Here is a 16575-nt window from a genome sequence, read left to right on the forward strand (position 1 = left end):
GCAGAACAAGCCCAAATATCACAGACACTTTGTTTCTGGTTTTCCACAGATTTCAGGTGAATTGCAGCTTTAAACCTCAGGCTCTGTCCATTCATGGACTAAATGGGGTCATTTTTACACTCAGCCTACCTGGTGACCAGCCTTATTTCTTACAAAACATGATTCATTTAAATTGACTTCATTTGCAGCACCGAGTTAGCACATCAGATCTTTACTTTGTTGCACTTTCTCCAAGGAAAGGGCGACAGTGGACGAAAAAAGGCCTTAAAGGTGAAAGTTGGTCCTGTCAAATGCATGAATCTGTTTCCAAATGAATAAATGGAAGAGAAAAACTTTATGCCACCAGAGAGAGAGTAAGACAAGAGTTAAGTATTTAAGAAACAGACAACAATCTACAAAGCTGCAGCATCATGGTGGGTTATGTCTTTATAACTCAGAGTAAAGAGACTGGACTAAAAAAAAAAACTGCTCAAGTCCAATAAAAGACTTTCACAAACCTTCAAACTGTCTGGACAATTACAAATAAAGACACTTTAAGGGAGATTATCTGATAGTCCAGTAGACTCGGTTCCATCTCCAGTTGCTGCGGTTCTGAGTCAAACGATCTAAACTAACTGAAAAGCCTGTTCCCTTTACCCATAAGGGTCCATTCACACCAGCCCAGTTCAGTCCACTTTAACCCAACTCCAGTTCGGTTGCCCAGAAAGTCGGGTTCGTTTGGCGAGATGGGAATGCTAACCGAGTGAACTCTGGTCCGTCTACAAACCTCGGTCTGTTCGGTTGAAGTGAAGCCTGCTGCGGTTCGAATGTCGAGACCGCTCCAAATGGACTACAGCGCAGGGCATTCTGGGTAAATACAACCTAGATAAACATGTTAGCCTAGCGCTATCAAGAGACATGGCTCATGGTCTTTCACTACAGATGAAAGAGAAATCCTACAGAAATCTAACCCCACAAAATTTTGGTTTCCATTTCATGAAGAAGGACGTTGCACTCTGTGTTTTCTTCTGTGGTTTTTGTGTTGTTTCTGTCAGTGGTTCTTGGTGCAGCGCCCCCACAGGCCAGGGGGGAACAGGTTGCTCACATGGTCTGGTTGGTTTGACTCAGCAGAAAGAAAGAACCACAGCAGCTGGAGATGGAGCAACTTTGGTCTCCAGTGGAACCGAATCTACTGGACTATCAGGTGGGAAAACACTGTAAAACAGAAGCTGCTTGGAAGTAAAATATATACAGATCATATGTCAGGGCTCCATCTTATCCTATGATTACTAAAACAAACAAATTGAATTTCTTTCTTGATTTTAAATTTAAACAGAAACTCTCAGACTATAAAGTTCCCCTCCTGCTGATTTTACAAGGTTTTTTTAGAGGTTTCTAGTTTAGTGAGACACCACTTTTCCTTTGATGTGTAACAACAAACACACCCTAGTTATTTTGGCTCTATCACACTGAAAAGGCACGCTGCTGGAAACCTATCTGCTGCCTGCTAAAAAGCAGCTTTTCACTAATTTACTCTTAAGGTTTTAACATTGCTGATGTGGTAACTGAGGCAACTGTAGTAAAACATGTAACCTCATAAAATAAAAGTTTCTCCTTGGATAGAGTGACGCCTGACTTAGGCTGCATTCACACCGGCCCTGTTTAGTCTGCTTTAATCAAACTTCAGTCCGTTTTTCTAGAAAGAACAGTTCGTTTGGGTGGGTGTGAACGCCAGTCGACCAAAACAGCTAATCTTTCTTCATGTTCATGGTATCAGTGAAATAATCTGCCAGGAATATTAAGGAATTATTTACTCAAAATAAGCTCATGTATCTTGCTTCGAAGTTATTGTAACTTAGTTTTGTCTTTTTTCACTAAGATATTTCCACTACAAACTAGAGTAAAATTACTTGGTAAAGTTTTGTATATTTACTGTGTTTAGAGCTATATTTAGAGCGTGAAAGAGAACCACAAATGTAACAAATGTTGCAGCTTTGGTCTCCAATCAGACTTTAGCATCGCTCATGTAGGAACGTTGCCACGGTAACAGCAACAACTGTAGTAAAACAGGCAGTTTCAGCTTTTCCAAGCTCAGCAAATAAAAGATCCTTGTTAGATAGCCTGAGTGTGACGCCTGTCTCAAAGGTTTTCTGACCTAAAAATAGAAAATCAGGAAAAAACCTGAACTCTGCAGAAAACATCAGTGAAACTCAGAGTAGAGTAGCCAGAAATTATACTCAAGTAAGAGTATAGCACTACTTCAAGAAAAAAGTAGCCATCCAAAAAGTAAGAGTAAAAAAGTATTTGGTAAAAAGTCTACTCTACTGAGTAACTGATCAAATTATCAATCATTTAATATTTAAAAATTACATCATCAAAATACAAAGATAAGGTGAAAGGATCAAAATGACAATAATTCATATAAGTAACAGAAAATAACAAAATCAGACAAAAGAAAATTTAGATTTTTAAGATGAAACTTATGAAACATTAACAAAAACTGCAGGTCTGTGTCTGGTGAATTTTTCTTCTTCATTCAGTGGGTAAAGAATCCAGAAATTTTACTCAAGTGACAGAGATACTTCATAAAAAAATTACTTAAGTAAAAGTAAAACGTACAGTAGAAGAAATACTCTTAAAATACTCAAAAGGTTACTCCAGTAAATGTAATGGAGTAAATGTAACTAGTTACTAACTCTGCAGGACCGAACTTCTGCTGTTCTGCTGTTTTTAACACAGGCACCGTTAGGTCAGCCGTCTGATTAGCGGGTCCTGTGGGGCGGCGTTGCCTAGCAACGGGCCTCCCTCCACCCCGGTTTGTTTTCGGAGGGAAATGGCGCCGCTGCTGACCCGGGATCGGCCCGGCGGGATAAAGGCGGCTCTGTGGGGGCGTCGCTGCGCTCAACGGCCTCATTGAGCGCCGAGGCACTGAGCCCAACATGGAGGAGGCGTCATGTGATCCCCGAACATGCGTGTTGCCCTGTGAACACTGAGCCGTGTGTTACAGTAACCAGGCTAATGGGCCGCAGTCACGTGGTCCCGTGACTCTGACAGACACAAGACTCCGTCTTTGTTCCCGTGGTTATGATGTTAAAGCCAACTGGTTTTTGGCTTTACTTTCATCTGAAAGGTCACAGCGTGACAGCCACTCACCTCAGGTCATAAACACACAGCAGGGGTGTCCAAAGTGAGGCCCGTGGGCCATTTGAAGCCCTTGGATTGATTTTGTGCGGCCCCCAACTGTAACTCAAAAATGATACAAATTTTTCCTGTAGATGCAGAAGGAGACTTTTAATTTGTAGTTTTCTTATAATGGAAATGTAAAGTAGAACATAAAGTGTTTTATAGCAAGCTTTAACAAAAGGTAAAACCATGTTTATTCAGAGACTTTTACTGAAAACATGCACCAGAATCGTCTTTTACTTGTATTATAAAAATAGAAAACATTTTGGAAGAAAGTGACCCAAATTCTGTTCTTATTACTGAAAATAAATTTGTTCAATTGAGCCGAAAACAAACTGGAAACTAGCTGCTATTCTTCAATACAGTACAAAAGTCTACAATAGCAGGTTAGGGCTGTTGTAGCCATAAATAGCTGCCACTGAACTTAAAATGCTTCAAATTAAATCATGATGAACATCTTCTCACATTGATCAGTCACTCCAGGATTTTGAGATTGTTTTTACAATCAGAATCACAGTTTTTGTGGTGTGAATTTAGAAATATTTGCAAAGAATTTTGTAATATTTGTGCTTATGTGTATCAGGGCCATTGTAGATAGAAGAAAATGAGAAAATTACCTAAAAAAAATTGCTTGAAAAAAAGAAGGAAATTTTGAGATTTGTCTGAAATTTCTAGAAAAAACTCAGAAATGTTTAGATTAATCTCAGAAATATTCTGGAAAAAAAGTCAAATAACTTTTGATTTTCAAAACTCAGACATTTCCAAGTTTTTTCTGGAAAAGTTCTGAAATTAACTTTTTTTTTTTTTCAAGCAAATTTGAAACTTTTCATACTCAGAAGGTTCCTTGTCTTTTCCAGGAAATTATTAAGATTAATTCTAAAATTTCTGAGTTTTTTGGCATAAACTAGCTCTTTTTGTCTATTTATAATGGCCCTACAACATGTGGAGCAGACGGTATTTTCATAGGAGTTAAAATAAGCTAGTAAAAGTTTTCAGTAAATATCACTAAACCCGACATGATAAGTCACTTGGTGAAACATTTGATACCAAGAAAAGTAAATTTCTTCGTATTTGAACTGGAAGAATGCCATTTCTTCCAGTTCTGCTACTTTTGAATCAAATCTCGTTTCTAATTTTTCTTCACTTTAAGTGTGGAAATATTCAGACTTCATTGTGTTTTACTGGGATTTTTGCTGATAGACCAAGTAGTTCATCATTTTGACGTTGAAGCCAAACGATACAGATAAAGTTTTATAAATAAACATCTGGAAAGTGTGACAAACATTTTATTTTCACCCCCATAAAGTGAAAATAATCTGCAGAAGCAGCTTCAGCTGAAGATGCAGATGTAAATCTTTTGCTTTTGTCTCCCACAGCATGATGCAGCCACCACCATGCTTTACTGTGTGATGTAGCTTTCCTCCAGTTCCCCTTCTGGGACGTCGATCTGCTCTTTTTACAGATAAATAATTTCCCTGTTTCAAATCAGAAAGACTCTCCTGCTGAGGTTTCAGGTCGTTCATTTGCCCACGTTGGTCAGTGAACAGAAACTTGTTTTCTCCTTCCTGTAAACATGCAGGGCGACTTTAATCAGACTGAAACTGCGAGGCGTTTCCAGGATCTGAGCTGTAAACTCGGTTCTGTCACACTGAAAACAAACTGTCAGAATGAAATCAGGGTGTTTTCTCATGTGAATGGGTCTTTTGAAGTCATGTGACCTGGACCTTCAGCGGGGCGAATGTTCAGATGACCCGCTCTGCAAACGGGACACGGCGCTGACATGACGCAACGCATGTGATTGGTTAGTCACGGAGTCACATGCAGCCTCATCAGTCCTGATCTGTGTGTGTGTGTGTGTGTGTGTGAGCAGACAAAGGACTGTCTGAACCAATCAGCCCTGCAGCTGTTTTCAACTCCTGCGCTAAAAATGGAAACAAACTGGATGCAAATTAGGCAACAAGTGACAAAATAACTAATGAATGTTCTCTTAGACTGGAAAACAACTCAAGCTATACTGAAGTATGAGTAGCACTACTTCAACATATTGTTACTCAAGTAAAAGTAAAAAGTATTTGGTAAAAAGTTTACTGAGAAACTGATCAAATTATCATTTAATATTTAAAAATGACATAATCAGATGGACCAAAATATAAAGTTACATGGAAATGTTGGTATTTTAAGAAAAAGTGACAATAATTCATATAAGAACCAAAAGAATAATAAAATCAGGCAAAAGAAAATTTTGCTGAATCAGCTTCTTTCAATAAAAAACCAAAACAAAAGATGCTTCATGTGAGATGTTTTTATTTTCAACCAAGTGAAGCAAAATCTGCTGGAGAAGAACAAACCAAACCTTAACAGCAAAATGTGGACAGTTTCTGTTCAGTTTTACTCTAATTACATCTCAATACTTTACTCCGGTTAACTATTAATCGGTTACTAAATTAGATGATGAATATTTCAATAATCAGTGAATCACGATTAATCTGGATTAATAATCTGGTTAATCATTTCAGCCGTTGGTCTGATTTTTGGGTCCAGTTTGTATTTGACTATGAACAAATACAAAAGCTCAGATTTTGCTAGTTTCAACCATTTCCAGTGTAATTTTATTTTTCTGTTTAAAATCTCATTTCTTGGTAGCATTTTTTTAGGAACTGTAACTTTAAGAAGTGCGGACCGGTCCGTAAACTGGAACCAGAAAGTTGAGCGAGACGAGTCTCTTTAAACTGATCCTAACGAGCGCTTTAATTAACCTCAGTGTGTGTGTGTGTGTGTGTGTTAATCCGCTCAGCAGCTGCTCTGTGTGTGTGTGTGTGTGTGTGAGTGTTTAATCTACACTCATTCATTGTGTAGCTACATTGTCTTGAACTCTGTGTCCAATAAGTTTTTATGGCTTGTTAAAGATTTTTATGAGTTTTTAAAAGACAAATTAGTGTGAAAAAGGGAGGCTGGTAATTAAAATAAAGGTTTTATTGAGTTATTATCATGATTCCCTTTAACTCGGAGCTTTTCATGTATTTTCTGCTCTGTTTTCTTAGTGTTTGTTTTTGGGCTGAAATGATTAATTGGATTAATCATGAATCAATAACTTATAACTAATCAGTTAACCATTAACTGGAGTTTACACTCTCTAAAATAAGACACTTGCAGAAAAAAGAGCGATAATTAAACTATAAATTTAAAAAAAGTTAACATTTTCCATTCAAGATATAAATGTTGCCGCTTTAGATTTACCCTGTTCAAATTCTGTCAAATTAATCTCATGTTAATCACCTTTTGCTATTCATTTATTAATCTGTTAATCCAGGAAATAATCTCCAGATTATCTTTACACTGTGTTCAAACACAGCTGAGCTTTTCACTGTTAAACATAATTATTTAGCTGGAGATTCAACCTCGGCTACAAATGATCAACAGTACGGTAAAAAAAATGCTGTTTTTCATTTTAGGCAAGAAAATTATGTTTTTTTTATTTTTAAAAAATGCATTTTTTGGTGTATTTGTAATATGTACCACCATTTGAAAATGAAATGGTTTCTAAATCTTATTTTTTATATACAAAATGAATATTATTGTTATCAAGGAATATTTTGTGCTGGAGAAAACTTTTTTTTTTCAATCTTATGGAAAATTTCTAAATTAGTAAAGCTCTAAACATAATTTAAAGGAAAGGAAGTAAAAAGAAAACTTCAACTAAGTAAATAGATCCCTGTTTTGTTTTTGTAGGGAGTAAAAAACGTACCAGGTTAGGTTTGTCCGTAACCATGGCAACAAGGTGGCGCAGAAAACTGAAAGGAGTAAAACCAGCAGCTCTGTTCGTCATGACTCAGCGACAAACTTCTTTCACAAACAGCCAAAAATACGCAGGAATTTCACCGGTGCTCAAAGGCAGCGACACACACACACACACACACACACACACGCACACGCACACACACCAACACACCCCCACACACACACACACACACACACGCACACACACACACACACACACCCACACACACACACACACACGCACACACACACACACTCTTTCCTTCAGGCCTCACAGCTTCCAGAACCAGTAAAAAAAAAAAAAACGAACTGGACTCAGAACCAGGAAGCTTGTTTCTGCGTTTAACGGGTCAGAAAACACCGACGGACCCGACCCCTCCGTTCCAGACCAGGAAACCCCAAACAACGCTCTGTTGCCATGGGAGACGCCTCCCTGCTGCTGTCCTGGTAACCCAAGAAGTAGGCGATCATTTTAAGTAAACAATTCCTAAATATTGATGATTTCGTTCCCTTTGGGATTAATAAAGTATGTTGAATTTCAAAAGCTACTAGATCCACTGGCAGATTATTTCAGTTATTACATTAAAAAGTCCTATTTTTTAATGATGCACAGAAAATGCATAATAACACCGCTAACGCTAAAATCTGAAAGATAAACAAGGTGAATGTAATTTCCAGGCTTGTTTACTGCAAAAACACAAACTCTTACAAAGTATTTCTGTTTAGTTTCCAGGTCAAATATCTTTGTACTCTTGAAATAAGACTAAACTAATTTACAAGTAACTTTCTAGGAAGCTTGTTTTAAGTCCATAATAATTTAATATTAATAAAACAAAGTTCTAGTTCCACTGAGATTATTGCAAGTGGAACAACTTCTTTTTTTAAATCAAGATTAAGGATTTATTCACTTAAAACAAACTCCTGCATGTTGCTTAAAAGTTACTTGTAAGTTAGTTTTGTCTTATTTCAAGTGTAATAAGATACTTTCAATAGAAACTGGATCAAATATGTTTGGTCTGGTAGGATTTTGTGTTTTTGCAGTAAAATCCACAATCAGCTCATAAAAAGCGACTCTTTATCTTCGGTCAGTTCAGTGTTGTAGGTGTGCTGGTTCTGTGACACCGGACCTAATTAAACCATTTGGACCCAAACAAACAGCGCTGGTTGCTGCAGTGATCCCAGGAGGCCGCTCTGTGACCCGAGCCTCCCTTAGTTACTGTCGCTACGCCGGTCAAACACACCGCCTCCTCCTGCAGGTCAGACACCGTTCTGACCCCAAAACCCGACGCAGATCAAGCAAAGTCACCAGAAATGAACATGGAGTCACTCAGAAACGGCCACTGCTGCAGCCGCTGCCGCTGCTGCTGCTGCTGCTGCTGCAGCTGCTGCTGCAGCCGCTGCCGCTGCTGCTGCTGCTGCTGCTGCTGCTTTCCTTGGAAACTGAGGGTTGGGGAGGCTTTCCTTTGTGTTTCTGGCTGGTTCTCCCACTGAGGGGCCATATAAGGAGAGGAGCTGCTGCAGCACACTGTGCTGCAGATAACGGGCCGTTTTACTGGAAACATCCACAGTGAGAGACGCAGGAAGCGGCAGGAGCTCAAACACGACAGGAATGTTGGGAATGTCAGGACCGAGTGAGAAATCCCCCTGAGTCACGGTTCCATGTTCTCACCAACACAGATCAGTAAAACTCAGACTGAATGGGGAAAATATTTTCACTGAAATTAATAAAAGCAAAAATTAATGAGGGAAAAACCATATAATGCATTTATAAAACTAAAACACACTGAAATTACAGATTTAATATCCTTTGTTTTCATGTTTATGAATCTATTTATTAGCTTTTCTCATGTCTATAAAAACTGCATCATGACTCCATTAAATGTTTGTTTATTTCAGGAGAATTTTATTTTTTAAATTAAAACATTATGCAAAAACATTTTACATACATTTTAATCACCTCCAAGTTATTCTAACATTTATTCTTGTGATTTCTGTTACGGTCTTGCGCAGGATATTATTATTAATTGTTACTTAATTAGTTTTCTATTGATTTTAATAATTATAAATTCTGTTTCTGTTCTCTAATCTAAGCAGGCAGTTTGTAAACCTGAAGCAGACTTCAGTAATATTTTTACTTTTCTTCTTCTTCTTTAGTATTTGTACAGGTTTTTAAGGCATTTTTAGTCTGTGAAAACTTTTTATGCCTGAATAATAAGTTAAATTTATCTTTTGATTCGGTTTGTTCTGAAAGCCATTTCTGTAAAAACAATAACAGCTCTTAGTTCTGCTCGCCCTCAGTACCAGCATTTAATGATTTACCTCGCTGCAGCTTGTTTTGTGTTCCTAGGAGTGTGTGTGCAAACAGATTTACGATCCTCATCATAAATATATTCACTCAGGTACATTCACAACAATAACATGAGCGGCAGGAACAGGACGTCACCTGGCTGCAGGCCACGCCGAGCCGGCGACACAAACCGCCTGAGCCTGAAAGGTCAGACACCCACAGTGACCTTTTCTCCACTTTCCATGTTGTGCTGAAACTCGAACCTGAGGACGGGTCGTCCTGGAAAGCCGCCGCCGCCGCCGCCGCCGCGTGTCATGCGGCAGGATTCCGGAGCGCACAGGACGACCCGCTGCCGTCCCGCAGGAAGAGCCGCCTCCCCTGGCTGTTAGCTGTCCTGCCTGCCAGTATGAAACTTATTTATGACAAAGTTTACATTCTTCACAGTTTGACGCAAAACAAAATCCTGTCAGAGACTGAACGGAGAATTGACTGCATTCAAAGGTTTTAACACTAAAGTTGCTTCACTTCCTCATTCTTTACTAAACTACTTAAATATTTAAAAATAACTACAATGTTTTGATATTTTTGCTAATTAAAGTCAACTTACGTAGATAAAAATCCCCAAACTAGTGGGTGTTTTTATCTAGAGCATTAGCAAACCTCTGCTAATAAAAAATTTGCTCTGGTGTTAGCGGAGCTAATTTTTCGTATAGCACTTTAGCATTTTTACTAATTTTGAAAACGTTTAGCACACTTAGCTTAACCTGAATTTTTTTTCTGGATGAATTATAAATCATGTATTTACTTGGTTGTTTTGTAAACTTTCAGTTGAATAAAGTTCAACATCTGAGTTGAAGTTTTGGTTACTGCAGTGGTTCCCAAACTGTGGGGCGCGCCCTCTAGAGGAGGCGCAGTGCCATTGCAGGGGGGGCGCAGGAAGCGGTTTGGATAAATGAAAAAAAAAAAACAACAAGAAAAACAGTTACACAAAGTGGTTTGTTTTGTTGCAACCTGAAGTGTGAAATAAATGATGAGCCCAGTTGATTTTATTGTAGTCCATAGGGGGGCCAGAAAATCTTTGGGAACCACTGGGTTACCGCCTGTTAAGAATTCAAGTATTTAGACATGTGTATGCTCTTATTTTGAAGGGGTTGAAGACTGTTTCCTGTCCTCGCTTGCTCACTCCTTTTTTTCTTATCATTACAAAGAAGAAACATACAGGAACAAAATAAAACATGAACAGTAGAGAACAAGCTTTGGCGTTAGCTTCACTAAATAACCTGCTGTAGCGCCTTAGCGTTAGCAGAACAAACATTTATGATTAGTGCTTCAGGGTTAGCACAGTTAGCTTTTTAATTAGCTGTCCCCACCACTGTGTCCAGTTGAAATTGGCAAAGGTTTTTTATATATATATATATATTCCAAGTAAGAAAATTAATTTAATTGTGATGTTTTTTGTTTTGACCTACTCAGCAATACATTAAACTTGGAATATCTTAATGAGTAAAATTAGACAAACCTATAATTACAGGTCTGAAACAGTTTTAGATGTTTGCCTTAACAGAAGAAAAACTGAAAAATTGAATGTTTCTTATTCCTGATCTATAATTGACAGCATATACCTAAAAGACAACTGCAAAAAACTCAAAGTGGATATTTACTATTGCATGTCTGCTTTAGAGTTTATGCCACCTTTTTTATTGCTTGTTTTTCTAAAATGCTGTCACATCCCAGTCAGGAGCCTTGCAGGGCGTTGCATCAGAGCAGGAGTTTTCCTCAGAAGCCCTCCGCCCTCCTTGGTATTCGGAGCCGTTAAAATGAAACCCACTCCCACTTGGTCTGTGATTTTTCCCGCCTCGCTCTTGGCTGTCCGTTATTTTCTGTCCGTTACTTTCTGTCCCTCCCTGCAGCTCGGCGCTGCCTTTTTCCTTTCTCTTTGGAAAAACAACAGTTTTCCGCGGCGCTGAGCGTTTTCCCTGCGTATTCCTGTTGCATCACTGCAGCAGGGCAGAGCCGCGCTCACCTCTTACATGAGATCGGAGTCACAGCCAAAACATGTGACCCTGCGGGCCTCAGCGCTCCGACTAATAATAAACAGTCTGCACCGATTTGGTAATTCTCAGGTCAGAAGACGTAAAACGTTCAAGCTGAAACTAGACGACATTTTCATCCTATTTCCACGTAGCTGCAGAGTGTTTATGTCAGTAAACACGTTTGAATTGAACCAACTGCTAAACAAAAGTTATACAAGAGAATTTTACTGCAGATCTTCACCTACAACATGGGTCTCAAACTCCAGTCCTGGAGGCCCGCTGTCCTGCAACGTGTAGATGAGCCTCTGCTGCTGCAGCTGAACAGAATAATTAGGTCATTAAGGCTCAGAGAACTGATCTACACCAGGAGGAGGAATGAAGCCGTTTCATTCCAGTGTTTTATATCTGTGGCTCATCTAAAAACTGCAGGACAGCGGCCCTCGAGTTTGCTGTAGGTCAGGGGTCTCAAACTGGAGACCAACAACAAACTTTTAACGTCAATAGATGCGTTTACATTGATAACAAAAAGTTTCAATTTGACATTTTGTAAATAAATTTGCTGATTTAACTTAAAACTCACTTTTTCATCCAAAAAGTTATTGTTTGTTTTTGTAAAACTGCAATGAAAACACCTTTTTGCATCATAGAGTCACATAACCAACAACAGGATGTTATTACTGGTGGAAATAATGAAGAAGTAGACAACAGGAAGTGGTTTGGAGGACGATGGCACTGCGTGTTTTTTAATTATTTATTTCGTGAACAAACATATTCACATGTGAATTTAGTTGTGTGTTTTATTTAATGGAAAGAGTTGTTTTTTTTTATAGATTCATTTCTAATGGAAACAGATGCTGCGGCTTCCACTGAAACCCGACTTGTTCTTTTCCTATTTGAGGCAATAAATAATCATCATGAAATCCTCTCCATTCATATCAGTTGGTAAACGGCCAACGTTTAAACCTGTTTAATAGCTTTGTGGTGTAAAAACTAGTAATTATCTGTGGTGTTCCGCCAGGTTCAGTCCTCGGCCTCCTTTTGTTCTGTACGAACACGTCTCTTCTTATTATTGTTATTATGCATTTTTATTTCTATGCAGATGATATAAATCTGTTCATGTACATAAAGGTTACACATCCAACTAGCTTTAGGTTTTTTTTAGCTCTTTTTTTTTCTTCATTAATTCAATGATAGTCACTCAGTGATAATCGTTTTGTCTCCCGAACATCTTTAAAAATATAAATTCTGTTTAGTTTTACAGGTTTAAGGCAGGACCAAAGTGAAAACAGGAGATTAGGATGATCATAGTGTGTTTCTTTAATAAACAATAACTGAGAACTTACAGGAGAAACAGGAATGGGAATGGATGGTATCATATTGTGCTTCTAATGAAGCACAAGAGAGAACTACAGGTGGGTGGAGGTGGGTGATGTGATTGGCTGCAGGTGAGGCAGTCAGGTGATGGGGAACACCTGTGGGAGGAAACAAAACCCAGCAGGCTGGAGGAACTGATGAAGGGAGACAAGCCATCAAATCTAAATAACAGAAGATTAGAAACTAAACGTACAAAGGAATAAATGTGAATGAAATGACCTGCAGTGGAAAAACAAAGAAACACAAACAAATGAAACTCAGATCCTAAAAAATGACTTGAGCTTAAATCTGGAAACATTCCTGCAAGTTAAATCTGTTCAGTCTTAACTGATCCATTAGTCTCTAAACTCACTGCAGAGTTAAAAGCCTAAAAATGTTCAACACAAATCCAGAATGAAAACCATGTTCCCATGTTTACGATGAGGCTGACCGTAACCATGGCAACCACATGCTTCTTATGTTGACCAAATGCTGGAAGCTGCAACAGAAGAGCAGATGCATTTTTGTTGGAATTTCTTTGTTTTGATTTGGAAAGAGAAAAACTTTTGAATGAAGAATGTAATGATTAGAGTTTTACCTAAAATCAGCTACTTCCTGTTTTACTTCCGCAGGCTAAACGGCTAAATGGAGATGAATCATGCTGGAATGAAGCGAATGTTTCTTTGAGCTGCGATGCTGTGATGGATTCAGCTGCACATTATCCCTAGAAACAAAAACAATCCGTCATCCTCCTACCACTTCCTGTCGTCTTCTTCTGCGTTTCCTCGAGTAGTAACATCCGGCTGTTGACCATGTGACTTGTGTGATGCCAAAAAAACCTTTTTACTGCAGAAACTTTTAATCAAAAATGTAGAGTTTTTTCAAAAGAGGCGCTTTTAAGTGCATTTATTTGCATAATTTAAATTTGCAGCATTTCCTGCACCATCCTCTTATACTTCTGTGCCGCATTGATTTCCTACTTGTTCAGATTCTCCAAGTCCATCGTAATTCCTTCCCTTGGTTTTTAGGAGCTTTTTCAGCCTGAAATCTCCCATTTAAACCCAGGAACATGTTTAACTGCCTGATGAAATCTGACTCAAAGCTGCTCGTTTTGGGGAAAGTTTGAGGTTTATCCAAATGATCTAAAATTCATCCTGCACGCATAAATTAGTAACTGTAAACTCATCCCCTGTCAGGCTGATAAAAGAGGCTTTGCACTGTTTCCAGTGAGAAAATCTCTTTTGTTTTTCCTTTGTCTACAACTTAAATCACGATTTCAGAGAGAAGCCCACAGTTGTTTAATGTCTCCTGATTATGGCCTGCGGGAGCCACAAGCGCCGGCACGTCACGTCTCTGCTCAGGCACTCGGTGTTCTGAGCAGTTTATCAGTAGCAGAGTTATACAACTAATTTAAGACGGAAACTGCATCTGCAACTGCAGAAAACGGATGGCGGACTCTGGGTGTGGCACAAGATGCTGGAAAAAACAAGAAGTTTACTTCAATTAAACAGAAACACAGCGTTCCTTACAGCTTCTTGCTTTTACACTGGAAAATCTGAACATTTTAATGCTGCTTGTTGATACAAAACCCAAACAAACAAAACAAATGCAACAGAAAAACACACATTTTGAGAAAACACTTCTGTTGACTCATACAAAGAAAAACGAGAAGCAGAACACAGAACGTGAAATAAAACACGCCAGGCCTTACGACAAACAGGAAGCAGACATTATAATAATTAAAATATTCAGTCTTACACGTTAATCTTTTGGAAATAGTGAATGAAAATAGCTCAATATCCTTAACCAAAACTGTAAAATAAAAGTGCGAAGATGATGAAAATCAGCATTTGTGAAAATGAAATTTGCTAAATATAATTACATTAATCACCAATTTTCCAACCAAATAGTGAACATGTAGGATGAACATTAAAATTATAAATTTATTACATTGTTTCCAAACAAATGTCAGTATAAAATGCTGCAAACTCGCAGCACAAAGCAGAAGTCCTCCAGACCACCAGGGGGCGTCGAACAAATGGGACCAAAACCTGAGAAAAGGCAATTTAATGGGACGTCCAGAAGAAAGTTGGACGAAGAAAGAAATGCTAAGTTATACTTTTTAAAATATTATGCAACAGCAGCATATTTACATTGGTAGTTTTAGCGACCCCCAGTGGTCTGGAGGATTTCAGTTTTGTGGAGAGTTTCATATTTTTTGCTTTTTGTAACATTTTCCCTTTTGGTTGCATCGATTTGTTTAATTGATTATATGTTTTTCTTTTATTTTCAGTGATTTTTCTGTTGCTTTGTTTGTATGTTTTAAAGTTTGAGTCAATCACGTGTTTGCATTGCATGTTACCTTTTACTGCCACTTCAGTTTTGTTTCCCTACATCTCTCATAACGTCCCATCAAAACCCTGAACCGGTTTGAAACGCTCTGATGGGACGACGTGTAACTGCAGAAACAAAACCAAAGTGGCTAAAATAAGTTAAAAATGAAAAAAAAACAGACATCAAAATAGGAAACTACAGTCAAAATAATAGAATAAAACTGTATTTTTTGTCTATTTGTGCAAAAATGAGACATGAATTTGGTACTATGTGACTAAAAAGCACATATTGCCCCTTTAAAATGAAAAACTATCATGTGATAGTTAATTTTTAAGCTTAAACTAGAAATGCTTTCTGAAAGCACAAAGATGCGTGTTTTTAGTTTAACTAAAAAATTAATGCAGCTGCAGTTTTTCACTTTGAGATTTTGTGCTTGGTGGATGTGAGTGAACATGATGCTGTTTTTGTTCCCTTGGGAAGCGTCACTGCTGCTGTTTCTGTCTGCGTCTGCAGGGATTTGCAGACGGGCGGCAGCTGGTCCACCGAGGACCAGCTGACCCTGATGGGGGCCGAGGAGTTTGGGGGCCCAATTAGGAAGCAATCATGTGTTTTTAATCAAGCAGGCAGCGTCGGCGTGCTGACGACAGCTTGCAGAACGGACTCTGCAGCGTGTTTGTGCTGGAGACGCATTTCTCTGCAGCTCTGAGGAAGAAGCAAACGCTGCTTTTGTTTTTCAGCCTTTCACTCGTCTTACCATCTGCTGCCAACAGAAACACTGAACTAAATGAACTAAATTTCCTCAGCGATATTTCATCTGAACGTTTCAAGAGGTTAAAAACAAACCAAAGGTTAGCTTATGGTTTAGTCAGAGGCAGACAAACATTTTACTCAGTGAGAGCAGCACTACTTCAACGTATTTTACTCAACTAGAAGAAAAAAGTAAAAAATACAAGAAATTACGCAAGAGTACAAAAGTTTACCCAGGTACAACCTTGGTTGTTAAAACGTCGTCTATCAAAATGTAAGGAAAGTTAGGTATGAAAATAATTCATATAAATAACATAATTACACCATAAAATAATTTCTGGATCAGTTTCTTTCAGCATAAACTTTAACATAAACTGGATGTTTTTTTCATCCAGTGGGAGAATAAAAACTTTTACTCCAGTAAGAGCAAAAGGTACAGCGAAGTAAAAATACGGCTAAAAGTTTATTTTGTTCTGAAACGTTACTCCAGTTAAATGAAAATAGTTATTTTCTAGCAAAATTTTGACTTTTCAAACTGATAAATTTCCTTGTTTTTTCTACAAATTTTCTAAAATCTGAAATTTTCTGAGTTTTTTTTTTTTTTTTAGAAAGTTTACTTTTTTTTGCTCCAGTATGCCATTCAGAACATGGTTCTGGTTCTGGTCTGCTCTGCATCCCCAGAACCAGAACAAAATAGCATTCAGTTTCTATGCGCCACAAATCTGGAACAAACTTCCAGAAAATTGATGAAACTCTGATTTTGTTTAAATCAACATTTTTTTTATTTTTTTGCGGCGCTAGTGGCTCGTATTTTTTCCACAGTAGGCAGACAGGAAGGAGGGTGAGGAGAGGGGGGAAGACATGCAGCAAAGGCCGTCGGGA

The sequence above is a fragment of the Xiphophorus hellerii genome, chromosome 9 (assembly GCF_003331165.1).
Source record: "Xiphophorus hellerii strain 12219 chromosome 9, Xiphophorus_hellerii-4.1, whole genome shotgun sequence".
Lineage (NCBI taxonomy): Eukaryota > Metazoa > Chordata > Actinopteri > Cyprinodontiformes > Poeciliidae > Xiphophorus > Xiphophorus hellerii.